The sequence below is a fragment of the Neophocaena asiaeorientalis genome, unplaced genomic scaffold (genome assembly GCF_003031525.2).
Source record: "Neophocaena asiaeorientalis asiaeorientalis breed wild unplaced genomic scaffold, Neophocaena_asiaeorientalis_V1.1 scaffold192, whole genome shotgun sequence".
Taxonomy (NCBI): domain Eukaryota; kingdom Metazoa; phylum Chordata; class Mammalia; order Artiodactyla; family Phocoenidae; genus Neophocaena; species Neophocaena asiaeorientalis.
In genome coordinates this window covers 6,134,166-6,143,503 of record NW_020185326.1, presented here as the reverse complement: position 1 = coordinate 6,143,503, position 9,338 = coordinate 6,134,166, and the positions used below count along the sequence as shown (strand labels likewise).

Below are 9,338 nucleotides of genomic sequence, written 5' to 3'. Positions count from 1 at the left end.
TTTTCTCTGAGTACATATATAGGAACTTAATTTGCAACTAGAATCCTAGCAGCAAGGGAGTCTTTGAAATAGGTTTCAGCCTCTAGTTACAGGAAGCCATACCAGAAGCAGATGGGAAGGGATGCTGACTGCCACCAACCTTATCTGCCAGGGGGAGATGGAGAAGTCAAGTGTCCAGAGGGGTGCTGTGAGGAACGGGACTATGACATGGAGGGACTTAGGTATGTGGCTAATGCTCAGACTCAGCTCTTTTTTTTTTTTAAAGAGAAGGTGACTACTTAAAAAATATTTTTTTAAACATCTGTGTTTATTATTATTATTTTCTTTGCGGCACGCGGGTCTCTCACTGTTGTGGTCTCTCCTGTTGTGGAGCACAGGCTCCGGATGCGCAGGCCCAGTGGCCATGGCTCACGGGCTCAGCTGCTCTGTGGCATGTGGGATCCTCCCGGACCGGGGCACAAACCCGTGTCCCCTGCATTAGCAGGCGGACCCTCAACCACTGTGCCACCAGGGAAGCCCCTTTTATTATTTTTAAAATTTTATTTTTTGGCTGCGTTGGGTCTTCATTGCTGTGTGTGGGCTTTCTCTAGTTGCAGCGAGAGGGACCTACTCTTCGTTGCAGTGCGTGGACTTCTCCTTGCAATGGCTTCTCTTGTTGCGGGGCACAGGCTCTAGGTGTGCAGGCTTCAGTAGTTGCAGCACGCAGGCTCAGTAGTTGTGGCACGCGGGCCCTAGAGTGTGCGGGCTTCAGTAGTTGAAGCATGTGGGCTCAGTAGTTGTGGCTCGCAGGTTCTAGAGCGCAGGCTCAGTAGTTGTGGCACACAGGCTTAGCTGCTCCGCGGCATGTGGGATTTTCCTAGACCACGGATTGAACTAGTGTCCCCTGCATTGGCAGGTGTATTCTTAACCACTGTGCCACCAGGGAAGGTCCCCCAGACTCAGCTCTTCAAGGTTCTTCTGAGGCAGTGGGAGCAGCTGAGGTGTGTGGTGCTTGTGCTGGGGGCCAGAGACAGTGGAGGAAGGAAGACAGAATCCAGCTCTCTCTGAAAATGAGAAAGGAGGAAGTTTACACAGCAGCTGGGACATCCGTTAGGGAATACATGGTAAAAATGGGCCTTGCATGACTCATTCGGGACAGGTGATCCTTATATTTCTTTGAGCACTGGGATGTGGTTATCAGAGCCACTTCTATGGCAAGGCCAGGCTTAAAGTGCACATTTTCCATGCTCTTGTCTGGCTTGTCCCCATTTGTATCTGATCCTGGGTAGCGGGTACTTGTAGCATACTTGATCTCCGTCCAGCAGAGATGTGAGCAGGAAATCTAAGTGCCTCTTGTTTTTCTTGACCTAAGCTGTTGTGAAAATCAGGTATGTGACTCTGCATCAGAAAAAAAAATAATATCCTGATCTGTCTCTGGGAAAAGAATTCCTAGTGTGCTTATGGCTTAAAATGTGTTTTCATGCATACTTTTTAGATTCTGGTGGTTTTGACACCTTGAGGCTTAATTTCCAGCAGTGATTAGATCACAGCATGTGACCTGGCCTCTGAAGAGCCTCTGTCCTAGTGAGGAAGCAGCTTTCTTTAGTCACTCACAAAGAGGAGTGATATTGATGGGGAAGAGCCTAGGATGGTAAATATACAATTGATCCTTGAACAACATGAATTTGAACTGCCTGGGTCCACTTATACATGGATTTTTTTCAATAGTAAACACTATAGTACCATGCAAGTGGTTAGTTGAACCCGCAGATGTGGAACGGATATGGAGGGCTGACATAAATTATATGTGGATTTTTCAACTGCATGGTCAGTGCTCCTAACCCTTTGCATTGTTCAGGGGTCAGCACTATACTTGTCCTGGGTGACAACAGGTATACTTCACTAACTGTAGGTGATGCAGTCCCAGAGGTTGACTGAAACGCAAGTTTCTGTTCATCAAGGGGTTTGGGGTCAGAAGGCTCAAAAGAGGGCCTTTTTCAACAAGTCTCGTGAGAGGGTGCCTAACACAGTGCCTGGCATATAAGCGCCAGTGTCTGTGGAATGAATCATAGTGCATGAGCTGCACCTTCTTTCCTTGGCAGAGCTATTAGGCAGTAAACACTTGTAGAATAATGGGATCGTACTAGGTTTTTCCTAGCTCTAAAACCCCATTTATTTACTGATCCATTCACAGAGGATTCCTTGATCCAACCAAGTTATTTGCCATAATGTTGCTTGATGACCTCTTTGAAGAAAAAGAGACTGTGGGCTAGATGCTTGTATCTTTAATAAGATTTTCAGTTCGTGGAATAACTTACGGGTGTTAACAGAATGAAGTCTGTTCCCTGGAGGGAAGTTTCTGTGGCCCTGACCTGCTGGACATTTAACAGTGATGAAGTCAAAGAAGGTGTATTTAACATACCTGCAGAGGACCCAACCTGGAAATAGCTAATTAGGTAAAAATTTTTAAAGTGCCTTTTAAGAACTTTATTTTGATATGTCATACTTAGAAAATAGTTGCAAGAATAGTACAAAGAACTCCTGTGTATCCTTTACCCAGATGCTCCAACTGTTCACGCGTTGTCCTATTTATTATTTGCTTTATATATTTATATATCTCTTTTTGAACCATTTGGGACAATTTGAGAAAAGCACCCTACCCTTTTTATCTTAAGTACTTCAGTATGTATATCCTAAGAATAAGGACTTTCTCTTCTATAAGCACATTACACTTATCAAAAGCAGGAACTAGAGCAATGATACAATACCAGTATCTGGCCCACAGCTCATATTCAGATTTTGCTGATCACATCTCTTTGGTCTTACTTAATCTAAAACAATTCCTCAGTCTTTGCCTTTCTTAACCTTGATATTTTGAAGAGTAAGTCAGTTATTCTGTAGGGTATCCCTCTATTTAGGTTTGTCTGGTGTTTCCTTGTGATTGGATTCAGGACATACGTTTTTGGCAGGGAATTCACAGGCATGGTGCTGTGTCCCAAGTGCATCACAGTAGAGGGTTTATCTTGTTCTCGCTGATAACTTACTCCTTGGTTAAGGTTATATTCTCTCCACTGTGAAGTTACTACTTTTCTTTTTGTATTTACTAAGTAATTTGTGGAAAGATACTTTGAGCCTCTAAACGTCCTGTTCCTCATCAGACTACTACCCGTAAGTTTTAGCCTGGATTGATCATTTTTGCTGAATCAGTTATCAGGATGGCTGCAAAATGGTGAGTGATTTTCTAACTCCCATAATTTCTTATACAGTTATCATGGTATTCTGTTATGTGGAGAAGCTTTCTTTTCCATTAAAAATTTTGTGTTCATTTAGTTATCAGTATGGACTCATAGATTCTTATCCTGTGAACATTGTTATCATTTATTTTGATACTCAGATTGTACCACGTTTGGTCAATCTGAGTTCCTTCAAGCTAGCTCCTGTATCCCCATCATTTTAAGGGTGCTTCCTTAATTTCTGCCACAAGATATTCTAGCTGTCTTGTACTTTGCCTGCTCCAGCCCTGGAATCAGCCTTTTATCCAAGGAGCCTGGATAGGTGGCAAATGATGGGCCCAAACCAAGAAGTGAAATACCATCCTGACAATTAAGACAGGGCCTTCGGCTGCACTCAGGCAAGTACTGGTTTCTGAGCAGGGGTGACAGTTGTGTTGTGAGTCACTCAGATTGCACCAGAGGGCCATGCTAGGCTTGACTGCATTTAAAAAGGACGATAATCATGGAGAATGGGCTCCAGAGCCCCACGGCCATAACTGCACCCTGCAAAGTTCTGGACAGGAAGGGAGAAAGAACTAGTGGGATGAGGGTGTTCATATCAGGAGACTACTCAGGGTTGGAACAAGCCCAGCAGGCCCCATGTGAGTCCACTATGAGGAACCATTTGGAGAAGAGACTTTCTCTGTGCTGGTGGAAGGAAGGAAAGGGAAGAAGGTGGGTCCAGGGCTGTTGCTGAGGATAGTGTAGGCTCATGTGCTTTTCTAAGACCCAGCTCTGGCTCTTGTCCGGTCTGGCCACAGCATGCCCACCATTCCCTGTAGTCAGGGTCTCCTCTGGCTACAAGGGGCAGTGGCCGCAACAGGCCTGGGAGGTCTGGATGATGAAGTTGAGTTGGTTTTTTATATATATATATATATTCTTTTTCAGATTCTTCTCTATTATAGGTTATTACAAGATACTGAATGTAGTTCCCTGTGCTATACAGTAGGTCCTTGTTTATTTTATATATAGTAGTGTGTATCTGTTAATCCCAAATTCCTGACTTTTCTCCCCTCCCCCCATATTGGTCTTTGCTGTGCTTGTACACTTCTATCAGCAGGCATCAATATCTGGGCCTGACTGGCCAGCAGGGAAGGCCAGGGAGGCCACAGTGTAAGCTGCTTGGGTAGGGGGCAGCTGAGACCTGTGAGCTCTGCATGGGGGTTAAACTTTCACCTGTGGGAAGTCACCCTGCGGAGGGGACTTAGCTACTGCAGACTGAATCAAGCGACCCCAGGGAAGCACAGCACCATTAGAAAATCCTATCTTCTGATCCATAATTGCTGCACGTAAGAGCTGGGACATACCTCCTGAGGCACAGGATGAGACTCCTAAACTCTGCCTTCTTTGGGCTCTCCCAGAGCCACCCAGGGCACTGGAGTGGATCTGGAAAAATGACCAGATGGTGAGGAGACAGTCTCCAAACTGGCATGTATGAACGGAGGGCAGGAGCAGGGTGGATCCCAGGGGGATAAGGATGCTGTCTGTAAATCTCTGGAGAGTTGCCACAGACAGAGGGAAAAGATGTCCTTTGGGGGCTCCAGAAGATAGAAATACTAGGAATGGGGTTGGGTTTGTTTCCTTATCCATTCATCTATATGTCCAACACTTAATGAGTTTGCTGGGTGTTAGGTATAGAGGATCAACAGTGCATGACCTCACAGGGCATGGGAGGCGTGGGGAATCAGACATATCAAGACTTTTTCAGTGCAGAGGATTTCAGTGCCACCATGGGGATAACACAGGTGGGTAGGTGGGTAGGAGAGCGTGGAGGAAGGGCACATAACTAAGATTTGAAGAGATCAAGGGAAGTGTTCCATGGAATGATGATGAAGTAGGATCCTGAAGTATGGGTAGGATTTAGCCAGGGAGACAGATTTTTGGCTCAATTAATCAGATGGAGTAGGTTCTCTTGGGCAGGTCTGGCCTGTGGGAGAGCAAGCCCTGCAGTCAACCAATGCAGGCTACTCAGAGCAGTCTCCTTCCAGATGCTTCCCCACCCACGGAAGACCTAGGGTAGGATAGGTGTTCTGTGTTCCTCCCACTTCTGCCTCCAAATGACTTGGCGGAAGATGGGCACTGTATGTGTGTGTCCCCCAGCTGTTCCTATTACAGAAGCCCTAGATAACAGCCTTACTCATACGTCTTCTGTATACAAGCTCTTAACACTTGATAGGAAACGGTCAACTACTGGCCTTCACGGGCATCACCACTCAGAACTCAGTTCCTTCTGGGGAGAGCAGTCGAGATGGCGGAGTAGTAAGATGTGAAGCTCACCACCTCCTTTCACAAATACATCAAAAATACATCTACATGTGGAAAGGTTCTCACAGAATATCCACTGAATGCTGGCAGAAGACCTCATTCTCACAGAATATCCACTGAATGCTGGCAGAAGACCTCATACCTCTGAAACAGCAAGAAAATCTATGTAAGTGGGTAGGACAAAAAGGAAAAAAATGAGAAAGGAATCTGGATTGGACCTGGGCCCCTGGGAGAGAGCTGTAAAAGAAGAAAGGTTCCTGTACCCTTGGAAGTTCTTTTGCTGGCAGAGAGATCAGCTGTTATAAGAGGGAGCTTCAGAGCCTTGGAGTAGAGCACAGCAACCAGTCTGCAGCAGCTAGAATGGAGAGAGACCTGCACAGACGGTCAGTGCCACTGCTTTGCACTTCCCAGCCTGAGATGCGTGTCTACTGGTGCGGGCAGGGGCTGGATGAAGCAGCTTGGGCTTTGGAGATGAGACCTGGGGAGAAGGCTGGGGTGGGCTGTGCAGAAACAGCCTGAAGCGGTCGGAGTCTTGTGCAACCCTATCTGAAGCTGTACGAGGAGGAAGCCTGGGCTGCCTTAGAGGCCAGGCACCGTTGTGTGGGCCGTGTGCAAGGGGAGGGGCAGAACCTGCCATTACAGCCTTGTCCCCTGTGCAAGCTCTCAGTGGAACACTTCTTACACTCACTGCAGGAGCCGTCTCGAGCTGCTGACTATGCCCTCCCGGGGAGCAGAGCTGCGAGCTGCCTCTGCTCCCATGGCATGCTCCAGGGCCATGCATGAGCTGCCACTGCCACCGAGAGTCCCACGACTGGGCACCAGCCGCCGTATCTGCACACTCCCTGTTAAGGGGATAATGGCCAGCAAGCGCTGAGGAAAGAGGCGATAGGCAGCCATACTAAGAACAGCCCTTGAACCAAAAATGTTAAACCCACACAAGCTACACAGGGATGCCCCCACATATAAAGAGCCTCCTAAGACCACAGTAGATAATTGTTTCTCCTAAACTCACAGAATAAGAGAAATACAAGTAAAATGAAGAAGCAGGGGAGCCACTCCGAGTTAAAAGACCAAGAGAATTCCCCTGAAAGAATAATGAAACAGACCTCTTTAGTTTAACAGACACCAATTTCAAAAAGATAATAAAAATATTGAAGTAATTAAGGCTATCGACAAAAATGCAGAGCACTGTAAAAAGGAACTGGAAACTATACAGAGGAACCAATAAAAATTAGAAAACTCATTTACTGAGACAAAAACTGAATTAAAGGCAATGAATAGAATAAATAATGCAGAACGAACAAGCAGCCCGGAAGACAGAATAATGGAAATCACCCAATCAGGACAGCAGACAGGAGGCCAAATGAATAAAAATGCAAGCAATAGAAGAGACCTATGGAATAATACAAAGCATGCCAATCTAGGCATAATAGGGAATCCAGGAGGGGGAGAAAGAGTAAAGGGGATTGGAAATGTATTTGAAGAAATTATGGCTGAAAACTTCCTAAACCAAAAGAAGGAAACATATCCAGGTACAGGAAGCACAGAGGGTCCAAACAAAGTAAACACAAACAGACCTACACCAAGACATTTTATAATAAAAACGGCAAAAATTAAAGTTAATTACAAGGGAAGCCCCATAAGGCTATCAGCATTTCTCTACGGAAACGTTTCAAGCCAGAAGGGAGTAGGAAGATATATTCAAAGTCCTGAAAGGGAAAAATCTGCAACCTAGAATACTTTACCCAGCAAGATTATCATTTAGAATAGGAGAAAGAATTTCTGAGACAAGCAAAAACGAAAAGAATACAGCAATACTAAAACCTATCCTAAAGAAAATATTGAAATCTTCTCTAAATAGAAAAGAAGAATATATAGGAAAGAGAAAATCACAATTGGAGAGAAAAATCACCTATAAATAAGCCAGTACACAGATTTTTAAAAAATCAAATTTCTGTGAATGTGATAATAACCACAATGAACAGCAAAAGGATGAACATGAAGATGTAAAAGAGGACATCAAAATCATAAAATGTGGAGGAGAGTCAGAAAATGTAGATTTTTTTCTTCATTTCCTAGAACGTGTTTGAGCCTCTATGACTACTAGTCTAAGGCAAGGAGACAGAAGATGGGGTTAACATACTTGAAAAACAGGGTAATAACCACAAATCAAAAACATATGACAGATTCACAAAAACCAAGAAGAGAACATAAGTATAATACAAAAGAAGAACATCAAACCACAAAAGGAAAAACAGAAAGGGACAAAGAGGAAATATAAAATCAACAGGAAACCAAGGTTAAAATGGCAATAAATACATATCTATCAATAATTATTTATTAGTGGACTAACTACTCCAATCAGAAGACACAGTGTGGCAGATTGGATTATAAAAACAAGAGCTTACAATATGCTACTTAGAGGAGGCCCACTTTAGGGCAAAGGACACACACAGATTGAAAGTGAGGAGACAGAAAAATATTTCATGCAAATGGAAATGAAAAGAAAGTGGGGGTTGCAATACTCATATCTGACAAAATATACTTTAAAACAAGCCATAAAGAAAGATAAAGGACACTATGTAATGATAAAAGGATCAACACAAGAAGAGGATTTTACAGTCATCAACATATATGCACCGAATATAGGAGCACCCAAATACATAAAATACTAACAGACATAAAGGCAGAAATTGACAATCATACAATAATAGTAGGAGGCGTTAGCACCACACTTACACCAATGAACAGATTTTCTAGACAGAAAATCAGTAAGGCAACAGAGATCCTAAATGATACAACAGTCAGAACTAATTGATATTTTCAGTACATTACACCCCCCCAAAATAGAATACACATTATTTTCAAATGCACATGGAACATTCTCTAGGATTGACCACATATTAGGGCACAAAACCAGCCTCAACAAATTTAAGAGTATAGAAATTATCTCAAGCATCTTTGTGACCGTAAGAGCATGAAACTAGAAATCAACCACAGAAAAATCAAACAATTACATGGAGACTAAACAACATACTAAAAAAACCAATGGGTCAACGATGAAATCTAAGAGGAAATTTAAAAATACCTTGAGACAAATGACAATGAGAACACAACCATACAAAATCTATGGGATGCAGCAAAAGCAGTTCTTAGAGGGAAGTTCATAGTGATACAGGCCTTCCTCAAAAAAAAACAAGTCTCAAACAACCTAACCTACCACTTAAAAAGAACAAACAAAACTGAAAGTCAGCAGAAGGAAGGAGATAATAAAGATCAGAGAGGAAATAGAGAATCTCAAAAATTATATTAAAAAATCAATAAAGCCAAGAGCTGGTTTTTTGAAAGGGTAATAAACAAGATTGACAAACTCCTGTCCAGGCTCATCAAGAAGAAAAGAGAGAACCCGAATAAGAAATGAAAAAGGAGAGATAATAACCAATACTGCAGAAATACAGAAAGCCGTAAGGGAATACTATGAACAATTATATGCCAACAAATTCTACAACCCAGAAGAAATGGACAAGTTTCTAGAAACATACAGCCCACCAAAAATGAACCAAGAAGAAATAGATAATTTGAACAGACTGATCACTAGAGGTGAAACAGAATCTGTAATTTAAAAACTCCCTACAGGGCTTCCCTGGTGGCGCAGTGGTTGAGAGTCCGCCTGCCGATGCAGGGGACACGGGTTCGTGCCCCAGTCCGGGAAGATCCCACATGCCGTGGAGCGGCTGGGCCCGTGAGCCATGGCCGCTGAGCCTGCACGTCCGGAGCCTGTGCTCCGCAATGGGAGATGCCACAGCAGTGAGAGGCCCGCGT

At 43.7% G+C, this 9,338-nt stretch overlaps 1 protein-coding gene across 1 annotated transcript in view; it reads right to left on the bottom strand.

The window, feature by feature from the left end:
- Positions 1-815: 815 nt before the first annotated feature.
- FBXO10 (F-box protein 10) overlaps positions 816-9,338 on the bottom strand; it is a 76,867-nt gene continuing 68,344 nt past the window's right edge. The window contains exon 13 of the transcript XR_003001730.1: positions 816-1,043. The gene's annotated coding sequence lies outside the window, so the exon portion shown is untranslated. The remainder of the gene's footprint in view (positions 1,044-9,338) is intronic.